This window comes from Corapipo altera, unplaced genomic scaffold, assembly GCF_003945725.1.
Source record: "Corapipo altera isolate COAL_440 unplaced genomic scaffold, ASM394572v1 44, whole genome shotgun sequence".
Lineage (NCBI taxonomy): Eukaryota > Metazoa > Chordata > Aves > Passeriformes > Pipridae > Corapipo > Corapipo altera.
The window spans coordinates 15314047-15328979 of NW_020884880.1; the positions used below are offsets into that span (position 1 = coordinate 15314047).

Here is a 14933-nt window from a genome sequence, read left to right on the forward strand (position 1 = left end):
TCTATCTATCTATCTATCTATCTATCTATCTATCTATCTATCTATCTCAATATCACGTTTAAGAAATACAGCTATGTAAAGGTCATATACCTCTTGACTGTCATTTGCTGTAGTGTTTTCTCAGGCTTGTTAATAGCAGAACAACATTGCATTTATTTTAACTTTTGTGTTGTAATAACTGTCTGCATTATTTCTGTTTTGCTTTATATACAAGACACTGCTGAAGAGGCAATGGCAGTGGCAAACATAGCCGTGCAACTGTATTTTGGGCTTTTGGTATATATTTCAGCTGAAGGAAATTAAGAAGGAAGGGTAGTGGCAGAAAGGAAGAAAGTTTGAGAATTAGGACCACTCTCCTGCTGTCAGAGGGAACACATAATATAATGGCTTAATAAAAGGATCAAGATCTATCAAATATGTTTTTATCATCAGCACTTTACTTAAAGGATGGTTGCAGGTGCTCCTTGCTGTAACCCCGTGAAATGCGTTTTAATTACCCAAAGAATTTTACTCTTGATCATACCAGTTTATTCTTCTGACAATCTCAATTTTAACATTTGCTCTTAGTGTTTATCACTACTGTATTTACTGATGGCAGCGTATACCCTATCTCAGCTTTTATTTCGTTAGGATAAGCAAAGAAACCCTTACTAGCATTCTCCCATATTTTTTGCTTATTGCATAGCTGTTATCTATATCTTTTGTAGTTTGAGTCTTCTCTACTTTGTCTTAGAGAACATAATTTAATATATTTTATATTTTTGGTATTCCACATAAGATCCTACCAATATATAGTCACTTCCCTCTCTATTCTGGAAATATCTTGATTGTAGCACATTTCCCCTGACTGCTTACATTTACCTTTTCTTTGCTGCATCACAATGGCTGTACTTAAGATCCAGGAGACTTGTGCCTTGCAACACACTTCCTGAAATTCTGACTGACTACCTATCCAGACTACAGTTTAGACGTGACTAGTGACACAAATTTTATTAGCACATCTGAGGACTGAGAGCAACCGCTACCCTGTTATTAACTCCTAACGAAAAAGTAACTTCAGATAAATGCATCTGGCCCTTATGGCTGTAAAGAAAATCTTCTGAATGGTAGCTGAATCTATACCCATGTAAGGCCAAGAACGCTGCAGAAATGAAAGTACAGCAACTGTATAGGTTCTTGTCCTCTTTTAATTTTTATTGACTATGAAAGCAAAGAATTAATGTCTTGATGGGCTCATGTAAAGTATATCAAAAATTGCCTAATCAAAGTATAAAAGAAATGAGACTAGGAAATACTTGGCTTTTAAAGAGTCCTAGGGGGTTTGTCCACTGAAATTTTACAAAAATAAAAGAAAATGTTGCCACTGCACCTGTTTTCACTGATCAAATGCTAGTACTTTGTGGGAGGAGGCTTGTGCAAATCTTTATGCGATGATATTTAAACATTTTGAAAAACTTATGCATTGAAATGAATTATGGAATATTCTTGGATCTTTCTTCTTTTCTGTGTACTTGCAACATCTTGTTGAATATCGCTACTCAATCAAAATCCCAAAAGTATATGTTAGAAGATGTATATTCTTATCAGAAGCACAGAAGTAGTTTGTCTGGATACATCAGCAATACAAATTTAAAAAAGATTATACTGTGCAGAGCGTGCAATCATTAAAAACCTTTTGACATTTGGAGACTTTTGGCTAACGTTTTTATTAAAGAACAGAACCATTTCTTCATTCATTACCCGAGCTGGAGAAGGAATATTAACTTTCCCTACAATTGCTGCGATGTTTCCTTAGATTTGGGAAATAAATCATATTCTATAACTTGCATTTCCCCACTTCTGGACTGACTGCTTCTACTCCTTCATGACTGCAGTAGCAAAGGGAAAGGTATAATGCAAAGCCTCTTCTTCAAGAGACATTTTAAAATATTATTTTCATGACAAGATTTTCTGTTTTCCTTTTCCTTGCAGCTTTGGATGGCTAAAGATGTCAAAGGCAGGAATACTTTAATAGTTTTATTTGTTTCATGTTACAAATATCTTACTGTAAGTAGGTGCTGTAGCAATGTGCTTCTAAGCTTTTTAATGTATTATCAATGTCAGCCTAACTCTCAGATAACTTCTCTGCAGCTAGCTAGGACTTGAAATAATGAGCTTCTTAGAGCACTGAATCAGAGCAAAAAAATAGAGGAAATTCCATTGCAAATATTGTACTTGTGAAACAGTCTTGGCTGCCTGTAATTTAGTAAGAGTACCAGGTACTTTCTTTGATCTTAATGTTTAAATGTCTCTAAAGAAAACTTTGTTTAGTTTTATTTTTTTTCCCTTTCACACCTGAAGTTGTTTTCTTTGTTTTCCTGTAAAATGTTCAACAGAAAATTAATGTGTTTTGGATCAGGCGCATGAGCATTTATTTGGCCTTGCATTATTTATTAATAGAATTTATTTATTTATTTTTTATTTTCTAAACAAGAAAAAAAAATCCTTTTTCCTGTGAGACGTATTCTCCAGTTGGATTAATACTGTTCATTGCTTATGTTCAGTGGGGAGACATGCATATATGTAAGCATCAAATAATCTATATTCAATGGAACTTTAGGACATTCATAAATACTAAAGCCCAATCCAAAAGAAATTTAGAAAATGAAATAAAGTTGAGGTGTCCAGGAGCAGAATTCAACATAATTTTTTATGGCAAACAGAGTTTTAGTTGCCTCAGATGTGGCATTACAATACCCTGCAGAACAAAGTGCAGTCAGCTAAGCCAACCTGGAAGGAATGTTCAGAGAGTAAGTGTGCCTGAAACAACATCATACTCGGAGAAACCTCTCCCTGCTCTGCTGCTGTCTGTCACTGCATAAGTTCAGGGTTTGCAGTACTCTCTTGTGGACTTAAATGTCCATTATGTCCTCTGTGATTTCACTATTGCTCTGTGTCTTTTCAAAAAAATGGCAATATTAGTTACTCACATTTTGTACAGTAGTCTTAAGACTAGAAGCATTGACTGACAATCAGGAGACATAGGTTTTAGATGCAGATGAAGAAACTACAGATTGTTTTTCTGGATTACTGCTAAAATAACATCCAAGACACACAACAAGTTCATTTGACTTCACATGGGTCAACTACTACTGAGTTCCAGCTACCACTTCTAAATTTCATTTCAAAATCTTGCCTAGTATAATTTTTTGGGGGAACTTGGAAGAGAAGACACATGCATAACACTTAAAGGCACAATGTTCTATAAGTAATCAAGTATTTTCACTGTTGAACATGATTACACTGACAATTTGTTTAGTGCTTGAGACTCTCACACTTCTACATTTATTTAAAGCAAGGAACAACCATTTGTTTTGAGATTTGAAATGGTTTTTTCCACATTTTCGGGGATTAAAAGCTTTTGATTCCTGTTGCTTTCATCACTTCATTGTAGATAATTGTCAAATCCTGAGTTTTGAAAAGTGACCACTGCAATTCTACTATCAAAAGACACTGCTGAGTGCTAGAGGAATAGGACCGCTAATATTATTATTATTATGAAGAATTTGAATTAATAGGAATTATTATTAAAAGGAATGCTACTCAATGGGTAGATTTTCAGGGTTAATTGCATTTGTACCTCAGTTGTTCACAGTTGAGGAAACCAAACACAAATTATGTGTTTCAACAGAAATGTCAAACCATTGTTTGATTTGGAAGGATTCTGATTTGAAATATCTCATTATATTGGCAGGCTGCTTCTTAAACAGTTTCTACTTTGCTTTCCTGCACAGTAGAAAGCATACATGAGTCCTGTGGGCACATCCAAAGGTTAGACCATGTTATATCAAAATAACTAAAGGAAGTGAACTGAAAACTAAAGTGTATTGTCTTGATAGATTTTATAGAAACCAAGAATACACAGAAAATTTCTCTATAATGTCATTCAGTGAAAGGTAAATACAGGAAGAAGTCTGACAACTATACAGAGAATTATATGCATTAGTAGGGCTGATGATTTTTCTAATGATGCCTAAATAGAGAAGTAGGCTGTGTTTTCATCACTGCTGATATCAGACTGCTGGAACATTTGCATGACTATGTACTAATTACCACTCTAGTGTCCTACCTGTTCTTAAGCTGATGACACCACTCTTCTTTTCTTGTCATTGCACCTCATTTTTCTGTTTTCAAGGATGTATATGTTCAAATGAAAATGGAGGGACACATCTCTTTTTTCCTTTATTGCCTACCAAGTAAACAAGAGTTTTTTCAGAGCAATAATAATAATAATTTAATAAATATGTGTTAAAAAATGCTTAAATTCATGATGTTTGCCAAGAGAAAATAAAAACTACTTTCATACAGTTGTTCATTTCATCATGGGAAAAGTTACACAAAGCAAAAGAAGGATACCAGGATGTACAGAAATTGTGTTAAATGCCTTGGAATTTAATAAAAAAATAATGGTTTTCTGAGGATTTCTGTGGGTTTTGCCAAATTTCAACTCATAAATATGCTTTGTGGACCCTATTTTGTATGTTCAGTGTCTAAGAACTGTGTTACAAGATGCAACACAGGAACAAAGAAATGGCTTTTGTTTAATCTGACTTTATTTACAGCAAGTAGTATTGACAGCAAACTAAGATTCCTTTTGTCATATTGTGCGTTCTTCTACCACACTCTGCCTCCATTTTCAATCTACGCAATTATCCCTAGGTTCAGGATAGAACTGCACTATATATACACTAGATAAACAGTGTTAATAAAGATTCAGGGATAGGATTAGTTTTAGTATTTTCAGTTAAGCTTTAGGGCTGATTCATAATTTTAGCTATGCATTCTTGTTAGTTAACTGTTTCATCACTTTCCTTAGAGTTACAATCACTTCTATTCAACATTCTGTCAGCAATGATTTGGAATTCGTTTGTGATCAGACACATGGAGCTATGACAAAAAAAAAAAAAAAGAGACATTTAACATTTAAAATTTTCAGCAAATATTGTTTTTAAAATAATTTTCTAAATTCCTTGAGCAACCTGTAATTTAGAGGTGGTAAAAAAGTTGTTTAAGGACAAAGATTTTGGTTTTAATAAGCTCAGTACTTCGATGGAAATACCCCACCAAGATTCTCAAATGAGCTGTTTCTTTTTAAACAAATAGCTGAATGTGCAGTTACTGATAAAGATGGAAATCCCAGGTTTTTTTCTGCACATATTGAACTCACGAATTAAAAGCATATCCCAAGTTTTCATTTAAATGGTGTGTTTCACTGAGTTTTGGAATAACTTCTGTTATTCAAATAGCACTATAATATGCTTTCCTGTGAATACTGAAGACTGTTTTCCTTTGCAGAATGCAACCCACATTTTTAACACATTTTTAAAATAATTCAATTTACCATGAGATGTAGCAATTAGATTTAAGCCTTTATATTATTTGAAAATTGAAGATGAATAAAGGTCATGGGGGTTGGAAAACAGCAAATACATACTACCAAATGAAGGCTGATGGTGACCCCATAGATCTCTGAAGACAGAATAAATAACGGTTCTTTTGCAGCAGACCTCAACTTTAACCAAAACCGGACCACTCATTCTTTAACCAGAAAATGTGCAAGATATAGAGCTGCTATTATGTAATATTTAAATTTATATTGACCGTCTTCAGCCCTTTTGTAGGACTCGGTTCAGTCTTAGAATATACTCTTGTTTTCACAGAAAAGGTGGAAAATCTGAAAAGGGGATCTCAACTAGAGAAGTTCTTAGGATTTCCTTGCTCATACCAAAATAATATCCATGGTGAAATCTGTGTTTTCCTTTACTTCTGAATGTCATTCCTATGACTTTTAGCTGCATGAATCCTGGCTTCCTATGGGATGTAGCTAAACATAACAGTATATATGAAGGATTTACATATATTAACATGTTTTATTCTGAGCCCAAATAAATAAAACCTTTTTAAGTCTAAGTTAGTTTTTATTCCAGTCTGATGGCAGTTTTTCAACCATTCTAAATATCTTTCAAAACACCAGGACAAATGTACATTATTTTAGTGGGAAAATAAGGCTAGGTAAATTCCCCTGTTCCAAGAGGTGAGAAATCTTGCAGTAATAAAAACATTACTACAAAGATTTCTCTCATTTATTTTCTGCTTTTTTTTAGTTCTCATGCACAATCAGAGTAAGTTTTCTAACTAATGGGACAGAATGAAAGAAGGAGCATTGCTGAATGTAGGAAATAAGGACGCAAAACGTTGGCACTTTCCTCAATTCTGGAAAGAATTGAAATTAATTGTAAAGGGTAGAAAAATTGACTCTTTTTTCCATACACTTGGTAGAACACTTTTTTTTCTGTGTTATTTGTAGTACTAGCTATTTGGATCAATGGATTGCTAATTAGAAACTGACTTTGGAAGGCTGCAGCATGCTTCTCAATGATTCATGTGTTTGCATTGATTTTTGCATAAAAGCAAAATCTAGCTGTACTATTTAGCACTTAGAAATTGGTCCTCAATGAACTATTTGTAGCTTAATAGGCTTGATAATACTTGGAAGCTCATTATTGTGTTTTTATCATTATTTCTTGGATTAGACTGTATACATACACACATATGTATATACACACAACACTCAGTCACATACGGAGTTGTATTAAGCCAAAAGACAAGGTAGGCAGCAGCTTATGGCAGCAGGCTGTAAGCTTCATCTATGCCAAAGATGGGGCCTGGCTTTCCAGGCTGAACAGCAGGTCTTTGTTTCCTGCTTTATACAGCCATCTTCGTCTCCTGCTGTTGCTAACACTCGGTGAGCAAACAGGATGTAACCTAGGGATGTGCAGATTCTTAGGGAAAGGACGGTCACTTTTCTGCCTGTCTTTCCTTCAGGAAGGTGTAGGAGAAATCCACCCCTTTCAATGTTCTACTGCTGCTTATCCCACTAAGAATAGGTCTTGCCTCTGTGGGAGAACAGGATGCTGCAGGCCCTCTTATTGGGGAAAGGGTAGTAGATGAAGGTGGGGCCATGGGTGACAAACAAAGGGTGGACAGCAAAAGTCCTGTGCTTCAGGGAGGTGAGGAAGAGGAAGATTACCTGTGAAACGAGTCAAGCTCTCAGAAGCGCAGAAGGAGAGGAGAAGAGCTGTCACTACCCTGATAACACAACGCCACTGAATCCTCACTTAGCTTCTCCAGCCTTTTTAGTCTTCTCAATCACTTTCTACCCAGAATATCATGGACCTTCACTGACCTCTGATTTTCTAGCTCCAGTCCTACTCCAGAAACCCCATTCTCTCCCCCCACAACCCATCTGTTCTGTCCGCTGAAGCCTCCACTGAATCTTTTTAGCCTCTTTCTCCCATCTGCTGTGACCCATATTGCTGCTTCCATAAAACTGATTCTGCCTACACTGCTGAGAAGCCTTCAGCTGAGTTAGCATATACAATATGGATTGTTGGTGTCATATGGCCTATATATGTATATGTCTATAAATAGATTTATTGTCTGATATGCAGCCAGCAGTTCAGCCAAGGTTTCTATGAACATTCTTAACCTTTTGCCCATGAACACTTGAAATATAAATATAAGCACCTGCTAAAGTTCCTTGCAAAACTAATATCCAGATGGTTAGTTACAGGATCTGTATCTAAGATTCAACTTTGTTCTCAATCTGTGGACGTATTTAAGGCTATTGATGATAGATCTTTACTTCCAAATCCATGAACTTGCTAAGAACAAGTTTTTGCACTTAACTGCCAAGGTCACCCTGACTATTTTATCATATCTTTATTTATCACAGCCAAGAGATTACTGGAAATTGTTTTTTGCTCCATTTTTCAGTTTTGTGTTAAATTTTGCTATATGTAAAGCTGTATTTCTTCATGAGAAGTGGTTTTCAATTTAAAACTTGCAACACATCTGAACTCTTTGAAAAGGATAGCAATCAGATTGACCATTTAAAAAATTTTTGAAGCAAAATACTGACATTGCAGTGAATCCAGCTTTAGTTTTCAACTTTAAAAACTATTTCTGCCCATTTCTTGTGACTAGCACAGAACATGCACTAATCCAGAACAGTATCAATTAACCACAGACACCCAACTGTAAGAGCTACTTTAGCAGACAGGTGAAATTGGACTAATTATCATACAAGGTTACACAGAAGGAAAAAAGACCTACAGTCTCTCCAGGAGAATTGCAAGCCAGTGATGGCCCCCTCCCTTTGCTGCAATTATCTCCAAATCGCACCTGCCAACCTGCAGGGAAGCATTCCCATGGTTTGTGGCTGAGAACACAGTCAGATAAACTGTTGTTTTAGTTGGATTAAAATTCTTCCATACCTCTACTTTTTTCAAAGAATGCTCTACTGTATCTGTTTCTGCAGTAAAAAAGACATTAACAATATAAAAATCACATTAGAAATTATATACATTTTTTAAAATTATTTAATGATCTTTAGGTTGATATACCATTGAGAGATTTGTCTCAGAATGGTTCTTATAATCATGGCTAAACTGAGATGCCTTTCTACACTGATACAAGAGTGTTCCTCTGTTTAAGGAGGAGACCAGGATCTAGACAGGGATCTGTAGAAGCATTTGTGCTGAAAGAAAAACCTGCTCAGTTTGTAAGCGAGAAGTATTAATACAAGAGTGAAATTTCAAGGCCTGAATCTTTGGAGAAATAGATGACATATCTAAGAAGCAGAATGTCACCTCTTTTAGTTGGGATTCTCAGTGGTACATCCTAGGCCTAGAGCATAACTCATCGTTTTCCTGGAGGTTGTGAGAATGCAGAGTTTTCTCTCACCTCGCAAGTTTGTCATTCTAACCTGTATCTTGGAGAAGATGAGTGGTAGAACCTGTGAGAAAGATCTCCATTATTTTTGTTAAGTACCATTATTGTTGTTTTGTAAGTATACTCTTGCTCACAATGATTGTATCTATTTAAATATTTTTAAACTGATGAGACATTTGAATCATTTGGATTAATTATCATTTGGATTAATAATCCAAATTTTTGTGGCAGATAATTTCTGGTGTTAAGAATCCAGACTGAAGTAAATTGCCAACAAGTCTTCCTAGTGGTCTTTTAGATGGAAGAATCCGGTGTGTACAGATTATTTGAAAATGATAATTTTAGAGAAATTAATTTACATGAGTGAAAACAGAAAACGTTTATTTTCTTGAAAGAAAATTGTGTTAATTGCAACTGCTCTCATTCATTGTGTCTGTCTGTCTCAGTACATGCAGAGACAGCGAGAGGGCAGTGCTGTATGCAAGCAGTCAAACTCAATACATGGAGAAAGAAAATGACAGCAGCCATTTGTGTGATTAACTCTCACATGATTGTGCTATGTCCAGTGTTTGAATCTTAGCTGTAGAGTCCAGGTGGTGTCTTATGGAGAGCCAGTGCTTCGATCTTCAACACTGTTTCCACAGGTCTAGGGCTAAACCACTGGATTGAAGATTTGAGATTTAACCTCACTTATTTTTAGAAAATTATTGAGACACATTTTCATTGCAGTTTAATTGTCTTCAATACATTAATTTATTTTACAGTGATATTGTACAGACTGCAATGTTCATATGGTATGAACTTAAATATAAATATTTTCATTAATTTAATCCATGATACCAGCAAATTTTAAAACCAATCTTACACTAGACGTGATCTTATCATCTCTGTTATATTGACAAATATTTAGAAATTGATTTGATTCTACAAGTAAACTATTTCAGTGATTTGTATCAGAAATGCTCGATAGAAACACAGTGGTGTTATTGGAAAAAATTATTTTCTTCAGTTTTTGTGTTAATGAGTTAGTTTAAATGGAAAAGATCGTATCAGGAGCTGGTTCTGTAATTTTAGTATAGTATACTACACTGTTATCAGGCCTTATATATGAATTTTTGGTGGTTTTGGTTTTTTTGGATATGGTGGATTTGCTGAAAAAAGTACATTCGGAAAAGTGGCTTATAATGTAGGGTAGAGAGAAGCATACCTGGTAGTGTCATCATATCCCTTTTGGGATCTATACTGAGAATGAACTATGACCAGGATGATACTTGGAGCTAGGTCAAAGGTGAGAAAAAAGTTAATCAATAAGAACAACCAGGATTCCAGTTCTCATTCAATCATCCTATTTAATTTGGCAGTGAGGTTATACATACCTAGTGAGGTTATGTCTGAGTTTCCTTGTCTTTGGCCTGGGAATTAAAGATGAGAAAGGTATGATAAAGATGGTCTATATGGGATCAGCCACTGACCCAGTTTTCTTGTCATGCTTTTTTTTCAAGAACATACAGAGATGAGGGGTTCAGAGAGTCCTCATAGTCATACCCCTTAGATGTAAGGCTTAGGGTTATGTTTAGAGTGCAAACTGCAGTGTAATAGAAAGAGAACTGATTTTGTGTTAAATGGATTATTTCAGGTTCTCACAGCCTTGCCACAGCAAAGGATCTACCTCTGCAAAATATCATACTAGAAAAGAATACAACTGGCAGTGACTTCCTGCAAACTTTTATGTTTACTGGATTGCTTTGAGCTGTAAGACAAGGTTTGGGCCAGTTCTTCATTTACCTTTTCCTACATCATTCCTCTTTCAACAAATCATAGTCATTACAGACAGAATTTTACCAAGATAACTAGGGATTATCTTTCCAGATAGTGAGCTCATAGCTACTTTTTCAGCCAAAGGGCTAAAGTAACTCTTGTCACAGTTTCCCTTTAAGGAATCGGGGTAGACCTGTTATTCAAATACAGGATCTCCCCTTTGTTCTCCCTCTGCATGCACACAAAAATACATATTTTCCTCTTGAATCCATGCTTCATGCCCTCATCCCTCATCTCTGGTCCTCCAGGTTTTCAAAATCTTCCCACCTGTTTCTCATAACATAGCGTTTACACTTACTACTTCCAATGTGTGAACTCTTCATGGTGAAGCATGTCGGAATAGGCAATCGCTTTATTGCTTCTTTGTGTGGATACAATCTACTTGATATATATCCTCTGAAATGTATGTCTGTAGATTTATGGGAAAATGAATAAAACAGAAATTAAAACTGACAGCTTTGAAGTGATATGCTACCCTTAGCATATGGGCTACCACACACGAACACTTTACAGGATTTGTATCGGGATTATGGGCAGTAACTCAATGGGGGATAACTTCTGAACTGTATTCCTAAATCTCATTTGACAGGTTTTGGATGCTGTATAATTCTTACAGTATTATTATGTCACACCAGTGATGCTGCAGTCATCATCAAGATAGTACCTTAATTCTTAGTGCTTATTTTGTCTTATAATTGCTCTTGCAGTGAGAGTTTGTATGTTTTTTCCAAGCAGACAAATGAGCTTCCTTAAAAAAATTAAATGCTTCTTTCTCCAGCAAGACATGTTTTGAAGATCCAGTTTCCTCAGAAATAGGTAGCTATATCTGGAGAGAAACAACAGCAACAATCCTTTATGTTCTGAGCTTTTAAATATATACTAATGATTTGCAGTATCAGATTTGACACCATTAAAAAAAAATAAGTTAGGAAGTAAAGATGTGTAAACAACATTATTTTTATGAGGATACTGTACTAATTTCTTCCAGTATTGGTATACATCAAGGATCTTACATCTTTAGGGGTGTGAGTGAAAGATTAGGGCAGGTTCATTTACATAAGACAGAGAGCAGATTCCTTCTGACACATCCAAATCCAAGACCAATGGTTAAGTAATTTTTCTTGGAATATGGAAATAATAGCAATTTAACATGGAATATTTGTCTTCTGGTTAGCCTGGTTGGTATTTCCTGCAGTCACTTTGCAATCATTGCAATTTACTGTTCCGCTCTTAGAAGTAACAGAAGTATTGAGGAGAGAAATGGGGTGAATATCAAAGTTCTTCAGCCAAAGCAGTCACAACCTGAAGAAAAAGCAGCAGATAACTTGAACTGAAACAAAGATTGCTTACTGTGGATCAAAAAAAGTCTTCTTTTCTGCATAGCTGTAATTGCATTTACTGGCTTAACCTCTCTGATTATTTTTATACTATCTTTCTGAACCAATCAGATATTGCCACTGATTTGGTGTCAGGAGAGTAGGACATATAGGAACCCTTTTCTCATAGGAGCCTTCATTTTTATTTGCTTCTATTCATTCTATAAAATGCACCATGTATATTTGACAGTTACTTGAGCCCCATGCTTATGCTCTAGATAGACTGGGAATAGATTTGCAGAGTATATATAAGCTGTGCTTTGTACTGTTTGGAATACCTTTGTTCCAGAGTGTGCATTTCTGTCATTGTTAAAATATCCTACAAACATGTTTTTGCTTTCTTTGGAGACAGATTGTTACTTTCAAAGACTAGTAATAACTGCTTTCAAGCTATATGTTTTTATGTTCATAAAATGGAATTGGTTCTTCACTCCAGATGCAATAATTTTATAGTTAGTCAATATAATTTATAGTTGATTTCAGTAAACATGAATTTATTTATGTTGGTGAAATTCCAGCCATTGTGCTGCATTACAGTCCAAACAGATCATGAAGCTCAAGCAGAAGGACTGGATGAGAATGAGGGAGAAGGAAAAGCAAATTTCCCCTGGCCACATGCAGTAGCTGAAGAACCAGTTCATGGAAGCTACATCCAAACTGAGCAAGTGTCTCTGCCAAGAAGAGACTAGGAGGTTCTGCACAACAATGAATACTCTAGCTTTTTGTGTATTCTTACTTTCTTTTCAGAGACATTGGCATATGGAGCGTCAGTGAATTTTAGCTGCCTACATTGTAGTCTACACTAGTCCTGCAGGGATTCCTGTTGCACGTGTGCACATGCATATAATACATTTTATCTTCTAGCCTTGTTTTATTTTGTTATGTAAGTATATTTCAACATATGTGAAAAAAAGTACATTTTAAAATATATGTCTCATCACAAAATAGTAAAAATGGCATATAAGGGGTTAATGGAATGATGAGGCAAAAATCTGCAGTGCCAGCAGAATTCCCCAAAGGGTAAACAAAACTCTTAACTGTTGCAAACAATAAATTGTCAATACCTTGTAGAAACAGTGGATAATGAAAAGTTATAATGCCTATAGTTAGTACCCTCTTTAAAAGAATTTACACAGGATATGAAATTAAATTCTATGCACAGTTCTCTTAATTTGCCCTTAATTAAACAATACTCCATAAATGGTGCATTCAGTGACCAAATGTTCAGAGACAGCAAAATGGTGGGTCCCAAGCCATTAGGAATGAAATAAAGTCAGTCCCCTGAGAGCCTGCTAGAATCTGGTCTATCTAAGTGACAACTGATGGTTTAGCAAAGATAATTAACTTTGCAATTACAAACCGCAGCTTTCACCAATGCTGTTTCTTTCAGTATTCCCTTCTAAATGTTTTACTATTTTTACAGTGAGATAACATGCTTTTTAAAAATTCTGAGTTCATAGGGATCCATTTTTCCTACACAAAAATAATTTGAATATTTTATTTTAAATATTTCAGATCAATAATAATATGTACAGTTATTTTATAAATTACAGAAGATAAATGTTATATTTTATATGACTGTCAAGACTTCCTTCTTCACTTTAAAGAGAAAAGAGCCATGCTGCATCAAACAAATGTCATATTTTTCCTTTGGTAGCAAATTCTGGACCTAACAAACCTAAATTAAGTTTGTTCTTTAGCCGTGTAGACTGAAATTCTCTTCAGCACAGAGAACATCAGTTCTAACCTGATAAAAAATGCCTCCATTGAATGGGAATTGCTAGTTGAATCCGTGTGTCTGTACCCTTGATTATCTTTACCATAATGTCTCCTAGCACATGAATTAGTGTATTTTCATGCTGGCATACATGTAATGAAATCTTCAAATATGCAATATACTCATACTTACATGTACAAGCATTGGTATTTTTATATGATGTATGAGGGGATTATGAAAAAGCTTAACTTAGAGAGTATAATATTATGTTTGACTGTAGTGTTTTGTTGAGAGTGTGGATGTCTGTGTATTGAACAGAATTCCAGGTAGGTATGGGTTCAGGTAACGAAGAAGACAGAATCAGGACCCAAAATGCATGAAAAATCTATGTGACTTTATCTGCTGTGCTTTTGTATACTGTAGTATGCTGAGCAGCACTAACTCTGGCTTCAGAAAATCCCAGTTTTAGTGACCAAGTTAATCTGTCATGCTATAAAGGACCAGTTCAAACTTGCAGGGATAAAAACACAAAGGGAAGGCTGAGGGCAAACAAAAGAGACTTCAGGGCCCTGGGATGATTGGTAGAGTGATCAGGAGCACAGGTAGTAATTTTCTTGATCCTTCTGGTAACAAGGAGTAATATTGATAAAAATAGGCATTGATCCATCAAAGCAATGAGTGGCTCTGAGGTTGGTGTAATTGGAAAAAATTTGGGTTTTCTGACCATGGGATGTTCTATTCAACACCTGGTCTACTGACATCTGATGGGGTGTACCTTTCTCAGAGGGCAAAAAGAGTTTTAGTGCAGGAGCTAACAGGGCTCCCTGAGAGAGCTTTAAACTAGCTTGGAAGGGGGAAGAGGACAAAACCAGGCTCGCCAGTGATGAGCAAGAGGATGGTGTGCCAAAACTTGAAGAAACCAGCACTAACAGGATCCCTCAATCTGCCTCGTGAGGGGTTGGCTACAGTGTATCATACCTGAAATATTTCTACACTAATGCACTCAGCATGAGGAACAAACAGGAGGAGCTCAAAGCTTTAGACGAGTCCCAGAGATTTGACATCACTGGCATAAGTAACACCTGGTGGGATAAGACCTGTGACTGAAGTGCCCTGTTGAACTGTTACAGACTCTTCAGGAGGGATAGGCAGGGCAGAAGAGGCTAAGGGGTTCCACTGTATGTAACAGAAGGAGTAGAATGTAGAATCTATAGAGCTCACAGTGGGTAATGAGAGCATTGAGAGCCTCT

General features: G+C 35.8%; 1 long non-coding RNA gene across 2 annotated transcripts in view; it reads right to left on the reverse strand.

Annotated features, from left to right (window-relative positions):
* The window catches only part of LOC113945310, a 16963-nt gene extending 2143 nt beyond the window's left edge, over positions 1-14820 (reverse strand). The window contains exons 1-4 of one of the 2 annotated variants that reach the window (XR_003527035.1): positions 14662-14820; positions 10889-10999; positions 4109-4228; positions 2660-2936 (exon numbers count right to left, since the gene is read on the reverse strand). This is a non-coding gene — a long non-coding RNA (uncharacterized LOC113945310). Of the gene's footprint in view, positions 1-2659; positions 2937-4108; positions 4229-10888; positions 11000-14661 lie in introns of those variants that run through there. The other variant, XR_003527036.1, reaches the window with a different exon arrangement.
* Between the last annotated feature and the right edge of the window lie 113 nt (positions 14821-14933).